The following is a 14,320-nucleotide window of genomic DNA, read 5'->3' as shown; positions in this document are numbered from 1 at the left end:
AAGCAAGGAGAAAAAACTCCTAGGGAAGGGTTGCAGACCAAACTGGAAAAGCAAGCATCTCAAACAGGTTATTAAGAGAAAGCGGAAAGTTTATACAGAATGGAAGAAGGGATGTATCAGCAAGGAAAGCTACCTTCTGGAGGTCAGAGAGTGTATTGGAGAAGTGAGAACTGCCAGAAGCCAAGCTGAGTTGGACCTTGCAAATGAATTTAAAATCAAGAGTAAAAGGCTCTTTAGCCATATCAATAAAAAGAAAACAAGGGAAGAAGTGGGACTGTTTAGTCTCCACCCCAGTTCTTAGTACTTAAGATAATAACGGGATGGCCTAACACCTAAATGAATACTTTGCCTCAGTTTCTAATAAAGGTAATGAGGGAGCTGGAGGCAGTGGCAAGGTGGCTAATGGAAAAAGAACACGGAAATTGTAATTACCACATTGGAGGTGGAATCCAACTCAAACAGTTTAACTGGACCAAACTGGAGGGCCTGGATGGTCTCTAGCCAAGAATAGTAAGAAACTGGCCTACGAAATTGGAAGCCCAATAACAAGAGCTTTTAATGAATCTGTAAACTCGGGATCGTACCCTATGACCGGCAAATAGCAAATATAGTACCTATTGGAAAGATAATGGAGCAAATAATTAAGCAATCAATTTGAAAGCACCTAGAAGATAATAAGGTGATAAGTAACAGTCAGCATGGATTTGTCAAGAACAAATAATGTCAAATGAACCTAATAGCTTTCTTTGACAGGGTAACAAGGCTTGTAGATAGAAGGGAAGTGGTAAGGCTTTAGTAAGGCTTTTGATACTGTCTTGCATGACCTTCTCAAAAACAAATTAAGGAAATACAACCTAAATGGAGCTACTATAAGCTGGGTGCATAACTGGTTCGAAAACCATTCCCAGAGAATAGTTATCAGTGGTTCACAGTCAAGCTGGAAGGGCATATCGAGTGGGGTCCTGCAGGAATCAGTTCTGGGTCTGGTTCTGGTCAATATCTTCATCAATGATTTACATAATGGAATAGAGAGTGCACTTCTAAATTTTGCGGACGATACCAAGCTGGGAGGGGTTGCAAGTGCTTTGGAGGATAGGATTAAAATTCAAAATGATCTAGATAAACTGGAGAAACACTCTGAAGTAAATAGGATTAAATTCAATAAGAAGAAATGCAAAGTACTCCACTTAGGAAGGAACAATCAGTTGCACACATACAAAATAGGAAACGATTGCCTGGGAAGGAGTACTACAGAAAAGAATCTGGAGGTTGTAGTGGATCACAAGCTAAATATGGGTCAACAGTGTAACACTATTGCAAAAAAAGCAAACATCCTTCTGGGATATATTAGCAGGAGTGTTGTAAGCAGGACACGAGAAGTAATTCTTCTGCTGTACTGAGCGTTGATTAGGCCTCAGCTGGAGTACTGTGTCCAGTTCTGGGCACATTTTGGTTCTGGGCACATTTCAAGGAAGTTGTGGACAAATTGGAGAAAGTCTACAGAAGAGCAACACAAATGATTAAACATCTAGAAAACATGATCAATGAGGGAAGACTGAAAACATTGGATTAGTCTAGTCTGGAGAATAGAAGACTGAGAGGGGACATAACAGTTTTCAAGTACATAAAGGCTGTCACAAGAAGTAGGGTGAAAATTGTTCTCCTTAATCTCTGAGGATAGGACAAGAAGCAATGGGCTTAAATTGCAGCAAGGGCAGTTTAAGTTGGACATTAGGAAAAACTTCCTGTCACAGTGGTTAAACACTGGAATACATTGGCCAGGGAGGTTGTGGAATCTCCATAACTGGAGATTTTTAAGAGCAGGTTGGACAAACACCTGTCAGGGATGGTCTAGATTATACTTAGCCCCGCCATGAGTGCAAAGGACTGGACTAGATGACCTCTTGAGATCCCTTCCAGTCCTATGATTCTATGATTTAAGAAAGGGAATAAATAGTGAACCAGGAAACTACAAGCCCATTAGATTGACCTCAATTGTATACAAGGTCTTAGAACAAATTTTGAAAGAAAGAGTCATTAAATACAAAGAGGTAAATGGTAATTGGGATAAAATGTCACATGGTTTTACAAAAGGTAGATCATGCCACACCAACCTGATCTTTCTTTGAGAAGATAACTGATTTTCTAGACAAAGGAAATGCAGTAGATCTAATCTAGCTGGAGTTCAGTAAAGCATTTGATACAGTTCCACATGGGAAATTATTAGTTATATTGGAGATAATGGGGATTAATATGAGAATTGAACGGTGGGTAAAGATCTGGTTAAAAGGACTCTGGTTAAAAGAGAGACTACAAAGGGCCATGCTGAAAGATGAACTGTCAGGCTTGGAGAGAGGGTCCTCAAGGATTAGTCTTGGGACCAATCTTATTTAACATTTTCATTAATGACCTTGGCACAAAAAGTGGGAGTTTGCTAATAAACTTTGAGATGACCTAAAATTGGGAGGTATTGCCTGTACAGAGGAGGACTAGAATATCATACAAAAAGATCTTGGCAACCTTGAAAACTTGCACTTTGCACTGTTCTTTCATTCCATTTCTTTTACGCAAGTTCATGCACTTACGGACTAACAGCAAGAATTTTTGCTATAAGCTGGAGACTTATCAGTTGGAAGCTACAGAGGAGAAAGACCTGGGTATACTGTTCAATCTCAGGATGACTATGAGCCTCCAATGTGATGCAGCTATGCAAAAGGCTAATGCAGTCCAAGGATACTGGTATTTCCAGAGAGACAGGGAAGTGTTATTACCATTGTTCAAGGCACTCGTGAGACCTCATCTGGAATACTGTGTGCAGTTCTGGTTTCCCATGTTTAAGAAAGATGAATTCAAACTGGAATGGGTGCAGAAGAAAGCTACTAGGATGATCTGAGGAACGGAAAACTTACCTTACAAGAGGAGATTTAAGGAGTTTGGCTTCTTTAGCCTAACAAAAGTAAGGTTGAGGGGAGATATGATTGCTCTCTATAAATACATCAGAGGGATAAATACCAGGGAGGAAGAGGAGTTATTTAAGTTAAGGGCCAGTGTAGGCACAAGAACAAATGGATATAAACTGGCCATGAATAGCCTTAAAATTAGACAAAGGATTCTAACCATCCGAGGCATGGAGTTCTGGAAGAGCCTTTCAAGGATAGTTGTGGGACAAAAAACCTAACTTCTTTCAAGACTTACTTTGAAAAGTTTATGAAGGGGATGCTATGGTGAGATTGCCTACAATGGCACTGGGCCATCCACAACTGCTATTAGCAAATATCTCCAATGCTGGAGACGGGACACTAGAAAGGGAGGGCTCTGAGTTACTACAGAGAATTCTTTCCCAGGTGTCTGGTGAGTCTCACCCACATGCTCAGGGTCTAACTGAGCACCATATTTGGGGTCAGGAAGGAATTTCCCCTAAATCAGATTAGCAGGGACCCTAAGGTGATTTTTTTTTTTTTGGTTTTTCTCTGCACCATGGGGCATGAGTCATGTGCTGGTTTGAACTAGAGTAAATGGTGGACTCTCTGTAAGTTGAAGCATTTAAAACAAGGTTTGAGGACTTCACTAACTCAGCCAGAGGCTATGGGCCTGCTACAGGAGTGGGTGGTCTGGACAGGTTCTGTGGTCTGCAGCATGCAAGAGGTCAGACTAGATCAGGGATTGGCAACCGTTGGCATACAGTCCATCAGGGAAATCTGCTGGCGGGTCGGGACAGTTTGTTTACCTGCAGCATCTGCAGGTTCAGCAGATTGCAGCTTGCACTGGCTGCGGTTCGCTGTTCCAGGCCAATGGGTGCTGGAGGAAGCGGCGGCCAGCACATCCCTCGGCCCACGCCGCTTCCTGCAGCACCCATTGACTTGGAACGGTGAACCGCGACCAGTGGGAGCTGCGATTAGCCGAACCTGCAGACGCTGTGGTTAAACAAACCGTCCTGGCCCGCCAGCGGATTTCCCTGACGGGCCGTGTGCCAGAGGTTGCTGATCCCTGGACTACGTGACCATGATGGTTCTTTCAGGCCTTACAGTCTGAGTTTGAGACCAAATGGGAGAAAGGAAGTGGTGTTATGTCCATCTTAGAGATGGGGAACTGAGGCACAGAAAGATTGTGGTTTACCCAAAGTCAAACCTGGGAGTTGAACCCAGTGCTCCTGGGTCCCAGCCCAATGTGTTCACCACAAGACTTTCCCTCTGTGCTACTATGTGTATTTGCAGTGCTTAGCACAGTGGGGCTCTGATTTCACTTGGCCTCTCTAGGTGTTATACTAATGATAAATACTATTGAAGTTAAGGGAAGTTTTGAATGAGTGAGGACTGAAGTATTTAGCCCTCTGCCACCAGGGTCTTATACTTACTCTTACCCTACTGAAGAGAAGGGAAGCTAAGCCACGGCAGTGTCTTCCAAAAGAGAAAAGGGAGCTTTTAATTGTAATTTTTTCTCCCACAGACTGTTGGACTCTAAGATGGCAATATGGGCAGCTTCTAGGCTAGTTCCTTAATCCTGAGTGATCGAGGGAGCGCAGCATGTGTCACAAGCTTTTCCAAGGAAGCCTGGAGGGTAGTGTTCACTTGAGTTCAAATCTGAATCACCAAGATAACATAATGGCAAAACAATTTCAGTGCAAGTCTAAAGGGATGACATTAAGATGTCATGACAATGGCAAAGTGATGCCACTGCAGATCTGGGGACAGGACTGACCTGTGTTGAGAAGATGGGAAAATCTGTCAGTGGGAGCTGCAGGACAGTTTAAAAAAGACCCTCAAGTTGCTTAAAGACGAAGTGCCGTATTTTCAGCTAGGCCCAAGGAGCACAGATGCAGCTGAGAAAGGAAGTACGTAGGAGTCCTTTGTGCTTTCTAATCCTAAACTTGGCTCCGTATCAGCCCACTCCCTGCATGAATAAGAGCAAGCCATGCAGTTCCAAGGAACTAGGGGTGTGCACTGCAGCAAGAGCTATGCGCTCCTAGCAGGTTGCAGGTTTCTAGCAACTTTAACTTCTAGCAACTATAATACATTTTAACTGCTTGCACAATGCCCTAGGTTCCTGAGCCAGGCAAGAGGCAATTGGGTAAGAATACAACAAAATAGATACTAATACTATTAATATAGTACCATGAATAAATACCGTGCTGTACAGAAGCATCTCTTGTGGCAAATTGATAACAAGCCTGCTCCTGTTTTGAAGAATTTACAGCGTAAAGACCAGAGCAGCTCGGTATTGCACAAGATAAATACAGGGAAGCATTTGGGAACAGTATCTGGACTATTTCACAGAACAGGTGGATTCCTTAGAAATGTTTGTAGGAAGGGCACTCGGTGAATGTTAACCAGGAGTTTTTTTTCTTAGGCAGACATGAAAGGAGGAAGAATTATGGGCCAGAGTCTTAGCTGATGTAAATCAACATAGGTCCATTGGCTTCAGTGGTTCTCACTCAGTTGGTGGAGCAACACCGATTTGCACCATCTGGGGATCTATGCTGGGAATAGACGGGGGAGACAATGGGGATTGCTCAACCGAGTGAAATGTAAGGAATGGGATAGCAGGTAGGAGGAACGGAGAGCAGATATAACCTACTAGTTGTGTTGTGTCCCCGATCCACAAAGCAGGAGAGTCTGTTACAGCCCCCACTACAGAGGCTGACTGTTTAACTCAAGCTGTGGTGGTCCCTGTTTCAATTGCCAGTGTCAAGCATGATGGCAGCCATCACCTAGTTATAGACCGGGGGTGGAGATAAAATATTATTCACCACAATTGCAGCTTTGCTCTGTCAGCTTCTGTGCATCTTTAGTTGCAGCCCAGCAATAATTCCAGTCTGAACTGAGGCCGAGTGCTTTCTGCATCGCTTGGAAACATACAGATCCATGTTCCTGGGTTTTTTGTTTTTCTTTTAAATAGTTGACATTGACATTATAGTGCAGTAGAAGAATCTTGACTAGAGGAGCCCAGTAGAGCTGGGTGGGAAATGGCTTTCCTGACCCATGAAAGTTTTTGACATTGCAAAAATGTTCCTACTCTGCAGTGTGACGAACCTGAGCCCTTGAGAACTTTTAGGTGAACTCTGAGATTAGGAGCCCAGAATAGCCAATAGCCGGGTCAGGGAATTCACATGGGATGTGGGAGACTTATGTTCAAGGCCCTGCTCTGCTACTCTCCCATATTGCCCCACAGAGTGTTTTGACCAGCAGGCAAGGGTCTATTCTGGCATGGAACTCTCTCAGTCTCTCCTGTTGGAACTGTTCCACGTTGTGTAAATAATTAAATATTCATTGGAGCAGGGACTTGCACCTGGGTCTCCCACATCTTAAGTGAGTGTCCTAACCCCCAGGTGATTCTATAGTAGGCTCTTGGATTTTAACCAGAAATTCCATCCTGGACCAGAGAAATTCTTCCTGATGAATGTTTAATTGATACTGGTACATTCATGTGAAAAGTTTGTTTAATAAATAAGCCTTTTCCTACCCTCCCCCCCCACACCCCCCAAAAAACCATGTTTCATCAAAAAATTCCTGACCAGCTCTATTCATAAGCAATCTTATGGTAGCAAACTAATCTACAGGAACATTGGATTGAAAAGCTAAATAAGGAGATAGACTTGCATTTTGGCATCCATGTGATTATTATAAGTAGGGCCCTACCAAATTCACAGCCATGAAAAACATGTCACTGACGCAATAAGCCCTCCCCCGGTAAATCTAGCTATTGGAAGGGTGGGGAGGGGGAGGAGCAAGGCTGGGGAGCACCCCAGCCGGCGTCTCCTACCATTCCCCAGGCTCCAGCTGCTAGTCCCCAGGCTGGGGAGGTATGGGACTTACTCTTCCCCTGCACAGCTGCTCTCGGGGGGAGATCAGAGCCATCTCTGGATACCTCCCCCTGCTGCAGGAGCTTCCTGCAGCCACAGGAGGTTCCCAGAGGCGGAGGTGGGTCCAATCTCCCCCGTAATGTTGGGAGCTCCCCAGCTGGAGTCTCATAGCTGTTAGCCCCAGCCAGGGTGGTGAGGGACAGGACTTGCTCTTCCTTTGCACAGCTGCTCTCGGGGGGAGATCAGACCCATCTCTGTGTACCTCCCCCTGCTGCAGGAAACTCTAGGACTAGCAGCTAGGAGCCCCTGGCTGCGGTGCTCCCAGCAGCATGGGGGAGATCAGACCCACCACTAGGAACTTCCTGCAGCTGCAGGAAGCTCTCTGGCTGCTGCCTTCAGAGCCCAGCTCTGAAGGCAGCCCAGAAATGTGGGTGGCAATCCCGCAGCCTCCCTACAACACCTTTGCAATTCCCCCCAGCCCCATTTTGGGTTGGGACCCCCCATCGTTACAACACCATGAAATCTCAGATGTAAACATCTGAATTCGTGAAACTGACCAATTTTCAATTCTATGGCCGTGAAATTGACCGGACTGCACTGTGGATTTGGTCCGGCCCTAATTATAAGAGATATGTGTATACTCAAAAGCTTATCTCTCTCACCAACAAAAGTTGGTCCATTAAACGATATTACCTCACACACCTGGTCTCTCTAATATCGTGGGGCTAACATGGCTACAGCAACACTGCATAAATTAAAAAAATAATAGTTTGAAATTCTGAATTCCCAAAGTGATTGTTAATTTGTTTGGGGTTAATGCATGTATATATACAGTGCACTGTTCTTTCACGGGGAGAAGAGATGAACCGACATCCCATTCTTCATGCTTGAGGCCAAACCACCCGCCGTGGGGATGGATGTCACTTACTAAATGTTCAGTCATCATCAGTTTGTGCTTTGTCTGTTAAACAAACTGACAGTAGCTTCCCTGGCTCACAATAGTTTTGTCACTTTTAAGATTCATGAAAGAGTCAGCATTTCATTCCTTATTCACTGCAGCACTTTGTCACACTGCAATGCAACATAACAAACTGATTTACTGAAGTGATGTCTGCTGACCACTGAAAGCAACATGCAGTTTGCATTTAAAGGGCTCAGTCATGCTTCCACTAAATCAATGGCAAAACTCCCATTTACTTCAATGAAAACAAGACTGAGCCCTAATTGTTGCCTAGGAGAGAGGTGCTTTCAATCTCATTTGTCTTCCCAAGGAGAAATGATAATGTCAATATGAGTGAATTTATCTGCTGCTATTATCAAAGCTTTGCGACAGGCTGGGGCGAGCTCTTTAGGCCCTCTCTCCTTCCTGGAGAAGAGCACCATGATTAAACCTGGTATGAAAGCTGAGGAATTGCCATCCCACTTGTCCAGTCTCTAGCAGTGAGCACTGCCAGTTCCTTCTGAGGAGGGTGCAAGAACTCGGACAATGGTCCATTCTAGAGAAAATGGTAGTTTGTGTGGAAAATTTTAAAAGCAATGCAAACTTTCCATTTTTTTTCCTCAAAATATTTCACAGAAGTGTTCTGCTTTTTCTATTAAAAAAAGCGAGCATTTTTTAGGTTTTAGAAAACCAAAAGCTGTTTAATTTTTGTTTTTCATCAAAAAATGGAAAATTTCATGAGGGGCTTTTCCACAAAAAATGGTTGTTTTTTTTTAAAAAAGGACCATTTTTCATCAATTTTTTGATTGACTATTTTTGACTCACTCTAGTCTATTATAGAATAACTTCCTCTGGGGAAATTTTTTCTAACCGCCCCCCACCCTGGTCAGTTGATCTCATGCACTGAGGGATGCAGAAGCACTAACACCACCTGTAGGGAGAAGAGAAGTTGTTTTGGTATGGGAGGAGAAAGAGGGTATAGGGCACCAATCTGGGGCAGGAAGACAGGTGCTAGAGCTGCATTAGAATTACAGCCACTGCCTCACTCATTTGCCCTTGCAAACGTGTTATTTTTAATTGGAAACAGCACTTCTGAATCGCCTCATCCAGTTAATTATACAGGCCCATTGTCATGAGCTAGCAGCCGATATAATGTATGCACGGTGCATTGTGTGCACTCCAGCTTCATGGTTAGTTCAGTACTTTCTTTGGATGTGGATTGTAATTGTAATGGTGTATTGAATACCCTATCTGTTCAGATGAATAGATAAGGTATGTAAGTGATGAAAATGAGGGCACTTGTGAAACAGACCGGGGTGACTTCTTCGTGTAAAAGCTGGTCCTTTGTCTTGAAATGCTCTTAAGGAAGGTAGCTGCCTGTTAGGGAATTGGAGGAAAGAATAAGAGGGGGTGTTGCATGTTCAGCCCAACAGGACATGAGTGACACTCCCTCTTTGACAGATGCTGAAATTGCTTGCAACTCGATTCGCTCCAGGGAGGCTTCTCTACCTAAGGGTATGTCTACACTACCCACCGGATTGGCGGGCAGCAGGGATCGATTTATCATGTCTAGTCTAGATGCGATACATCGACCCCCGAGCGCTCTCTCATCGACTCCTGTACTCCAGCACCGCGAGAGGTGCCAGGGAGCGGCAGCAGTCGACTCACCGCGGTGAAGACACCACGGTAAGTCCATCTAAGTATGACGACTTCAGCTACGTTATTCACATAGCTGAAGTTGCCTAACTTAGATCGATTTCCCCCCCTGCCTCCCTGGTGTAGACCAGGACTTGGTTGTTCCTTTTTTAGCCACTCTCATGCAATTTGATTTCTGGTTACTATCAGGATAGCAGTGAAGGGAGGCAGGCATTCCTATTGTATTGTGAGGGTTGCACGGTCTATGTTGTGCCAATTTTGTGGATAAACAGAAAGGACTTCTGGGCAAAATGTGGGTGCCCTTAAGTTGAGCCAAGTTCAAAAATCAGGCCTTTGATCTAGGCACCTAAATTTGGAATTTAGCACCTCTGAACTCCCCTAGGAGCTGCGATACACAGCACCTGCGAAGAGCAGGTCACTTCTTGAGATGCCTAACTTTTGGCACCCAAGTTTGACAATTTGACCTGAGTCTCCAGAGCAGATGGCAGGGCTCCTTCATGAGCATTAAACTCACACACCATTGAACACAGAAACCCATGCAGCTGACTGTCCGCACTCTATTTTACAGTGGTCTGTAGCGACATCCTCTCCAGGCTATTGATTAAATATGCAGAGTAGAGTCTTGCTAGTTTCTCACTCTGCTCATTCGCAAACCTGATCATGTTCATCCCCACAAAAAGGCAGCCTCCACCACCCTCCCAATAGAGATTGACTAGCAAAGTGCTGCAGGGCATGCTTATCAGAATTTAAAAAACAAAGAAACTTAATTTTGCTTTCCTTAGCAAAAAAAAAAATATAGCACAGTACATTTACCTCCAGCTCTGGAGTCTGCTTCAGAGCTTAATATAACAAAACATTTAAACAAAGATTAAAATGGACAATAAACTTCATGATAGGGTGACCAGATGTCCCGATTTTGTAGGGACAGTCCCGATATTTGGGGCTTTGTCTTATATAGGCGCCTATTGCCCCCCCACCCTGTCCCGATTTTTCACACTTGCTGTCTGGTCACCCTACTTCATGATCCGTTTGTGTTGTAGCTGTCAGCTTCCTATACCCTTTCTTTTCCCTTCTCTTGCTGTGTGTCACACACCAGTGTCCAGGCAGTGCAACCTAGGGGTCAGAACAGGCATCTGGCCTAGTGGCCAGAGTGAAGTCAGAATGCAGAACTGGAGGCATAAGTCAGGGGAGAGGTGAAAGGTCAGAGCCAGGAGTTCTGAGGAAGGTAGGGACTAGGATTGGAACAAGGGCCTATACAGAAATCAGATCTAGTGCAGCTGCAGGCATGGAACACACTGAGCAGCAACTGTGCTGTTGTGGCTACACGGCTTAAATAGTGATCTGTTGGCTCTTCTGTCCAGCCAGGGAGCACAGGCACTTAGCGAGGGTTTATTGGGCCCAGCTGAGCTCATTGGGTCACCAGGAAACTGCACACAGAGCTAGCAGAGTTCCCGACACTATCTTAGCTAATTGCCCAGATGATTCCAAATGCATCCCCATGCTTTTTATTACATCATGCCCCTAGAATGCTCAACCTTTCCTTCTATGGCCTGATCCATAGCCCACTGAAGTCAGCAGAAACACTGACATTGACTTCAATGCGCTTTGGATCAAGTTCTCAAGTCCCTCTTGCAAACTCATCTCTCCCGGGATGCTCCCAACAAAGCAATTGAGCATTTTCATTATCTTGTATCGTTACCTTCTAGGTATTAAAAACCCGATATACCTGATCCATTGTGAAGTGGTTATAGAGATAAACTGTAGTAGCTGCATTAATAGTGAGTCTCATCTTTCCTTGCCATGTCTCTTCTCCGCTCCTCACCACCCCACCACTCATTTTGTTAAATTCAGAGTGTACTCTTTTGGGCCAGGGTCTTTTATTTCTTCATGTCCTGTGAAGCACCTAGCACACTGCTGCATGCTATAGAATAATAAATGGTGCTACAGGCGGTGAAGTGCAGGTGGGGGCTCTGGATGGACTCCCATTGAAGTCAACGTTGGGTGTTACTCATTGCTGGTTTGAGCAGGCAGGGATCTGCCACTTGTGAGGAGGTCAGGCTGGATGGCTGCAGGAGGGTGGAGTAGCTGTTCAAAAAATTGAGTAGAAACTCATAAATGTTTCTCTCCATGGAAATGGTTAGTAAAAGGTGAAAGATTTATACAATCTGAAGAGAAGGAAGACGGGTATGTTAGCCCTAGAATGATAAAGGCCCTTTTTCCTATAAGCTGAGAAGGGGTTACCTCAGATCAATTAGGGACATATGAGTCCAATTAAGAGCTGCCTGAGACCTTTAAAAACCCCTCCTTAGCCGGGGGGAGTAATGCTCTGGGTAGCAAGGAGATAGGCTTCTCAAGGATGAGAAGCTATTCTCCACGCTACAGGGGGAAACAACAAAAGCTAAGGCCCTGTTAAGTGGAAGGTACTGACACCCTGGGGCTAGTAACAGGACAATACCCACCCTCCCCTCCAGCAAGCGAGATGGGAAGGTATCTCCCTTTGTTTTGTGTTTATAAATTTGTTTCTTTTTGTTTGGTGGAGGATGGGGACTGCCCAGTTCTCAAGGCAGAGCATCTTCTCATGCTGCCTTCCTCTCCCCAGAATTCCAGTGGGGTGCGCCTCCCAGTTTGAGAACCTCTGGTACCTGTGAGGTTTTTTTGCCTGTTGACATATCTCTAAAATAGAAACAAAATTTTTAAAGGTTGAAAATAGAAAGCATCAATATTGTTTACTTTGTAAATAAAAAGGAAGGTTATATCCATAGGGTTCAAAATTCTGCTCTTTCACTGTGATCTTTATGTTAAAGGTGAAGATATATTAAACCTAGGATTTGCATGAATTGAAACAAGCTTGTCAACTCTTTCATATGTTTAGCCTGTTTCTTGACAGGGTGTATATTTCCAAACACTGACCAGTTTCTTTCATATGCTGCAGAAAATGGAGAAATCTGAAGCAGAAGAGAAGCAAGAGGAATCTGAGATTGTGTTGTACAAAGGCCTTACCACCATATTGTAGCAGCAATATGCTTGGCAGATTCTCAGCTTGCGCTCCTGAAAGGAGTTCTGTATTCTGCAACCTTTGTAAGTACTTTTCCAACATTTAGGCCTAAGCGTGTTGCTTGTTTGGTAATCCAGTCAAATGCTGTAACAATGCTATCATCACTAACATTGCTACCTTTGAACCTTGGATCTAAGAGGTTTGCAACAGCATGTATTGGTTTGCAGCAAAATTCTTCCTATCTGTGAATAAAGTCCTTCACTTTTACTTCTTCCTTACTTGAGTGGAGATGCACTTAGATTCTCAAAAACAATTGACTTAGTCTTGGCCAAAAATTGAGCAAAGTCTGATGACAAATGCTTTGTCTGATTCAGATGGTGATTTGCAGAAGCAACTTGCTGTAGAATCTTCAGAGTCCTGCAGGTGAACCTAAAAGATATCCTCACAAGTAGAGTGTGCCTTACACTTTTAACTACTTTAAGATCCTCAGTTATCACTGTTTCTTGAAAAGCTGCTTCATTTTTAATAAACTTCCAAATGACATCACTCCACTTCCCCATCTTGTTTTGCTAGAAAGTTTGTGTTTACATTTTATTCTTACTATACTTTTCTTCCCGCTGCTCCTTAAAGACTGCAGATACAACATGAGTAGTTTTCACATATTTTATAACTTTTTGCTTTTTTCTAGATCTTTTCCAGTGTGCCCAACTTCATGAAATTTGAAGCATTTACGCCATGGGAAGTACATCCTATTGCAGTAATACGTTCATTATGATGTCTCGTGCTGCTTTCCTTTATTGGCTTTGTCAGTCTGCCAATCAAATACTTTCCCACTTCCAACCTTCTCTACTAATATACTCTGCTATATGGATGTTCTCTTCTGTATTAATGTTCTTGTGTGTGTTTGATTCCACCTCAACCAGTTTTTAAAATCTTTTTAATAACTTATCCCTGTACATTTGTCTACCCATCTGTAAATACTTCCAGAGAAAATGCTTTGGGTTTTTTGCAGAGTTTGCGTTACACGTTCATATTCTGACTGCAGAAGAGGCTTGCTCAAAGAATGTCTTCAGGGTGGCAGCTGCTTCTTCCCCCATCCAGGGTGACCATACATTCCATTTTGGCCAGGACAGTCCCCTTTTTAAGCCCTGTCCCAGCCATCCTGATTTTTTGGCAAAAGCGGGCATTTGTCCCATTTGCTCTGCCAACTGATGAGGAGGGGAAAGAGCTAACATGATTGATGAACATATAAACAGAGGAATATTGAATAGCACTAGGGGAAGTGATATTATCTTGTATACAGCATTGGTGAGACCAATGCCAGCATACTGTGTCCACTTTTGGTATCCACAATTTGAGAAGGATGTTGAAAAATTGGGGAGAGTTCACAGAACAGCTACAAGACTGATTCAAGGTCTGGAAAACATGCCTTACAATGAGAGACTTAAGTAGCACAATATATTTTGTTTGTAAAAGAGAAGGTTAAGAGGCAATTAAATAATTTTAAAGTACCAACACACGACAAAGATACTTGATATACTACAAGGGCCGAGGGACGTACTGGCTGCTGCTTCCCGCAGCCCTCATTGGCTGGGCACAGTGAACCGCGGCCAGTGGGAGCCGCGATCGGCCGAACCTGCGGACGCAGCAGGTAAACAAACTGGCCGGGCCCGCCAGGGGCTTTCCCTGAACAAGTGGCATCCCAAGTTTGGAAACCACTGCACTACGGGGTTCTTTAACATTTAATATACCAAAGCATAACAAGATCCAATGGCTGGAAGCTTAAGTTAGAAAAAAATCAAGCTGGAAATAAGATGCAATTTTTTAACAATGAGGGTAGTCAGCCATTGGAGCAATGTACCAAGAGAAGTGTTACATTCCTCTCACTTGGAGATTGGATGTCTTTCTGAAAGATGTGCTCCAGTGCAAC

The 14,320-nt window shown here is 43.9% G+C and overlaps 1 long non-coding RNA gene and 1 other non-coding gene across 2 annotated transcripts in view; one reads left to right on the top strand and one right to left on the bottom strand.

Moving 5' to 3' along the window:
• LOC122464209 overlaps nucleotides 1–13,297 on the top strand; it is a 42,918-nt gene extending 29,621 nt beyond the window's left edge. Inside the window, exons 2-3 of the long non-coding RNA XR_006288149.1 lie at nucleotides 12,328–12,473; nucleotides 13,079–13,297. This is a non-coding gene — a long non-coding RNA (uncharacterized LOC122464209). The remainder of the gene's footprint in view (nucleotides 1–12,327; nucleotides 12,474–13,078) is intronic.
• Nucleotides 11,464–11,578, bottom strand: LOC114021172. Its single transcript, XR_003565833.1, has one exon. It is a non-coding gene; the product is annotated as a U5 spliceosomal RNA (small nuclear RNA).
• Nucleotides 13,298–14,320: the final 1,023 nt, after the last annotated feature.

Source organism: Chelonia mydas, chromosome 2, assembly GCF_015237465.2.
Source record: "Chelonia mydas isolate rCheMyd1 chromosome 2, rCheMyd1.pri.v2, whole genome shotgun sequence".
Classification (NCBI taxonomy): Eukaryota; Metazoa; Chordata; order Testudines; family Cheloniidae; genus Chelonia; species Chelonia mydas.
Note: the sequence above shows the minus strand (reverse complement) of the source record. Positions and strands in the feature narration are given on the sequence as shown.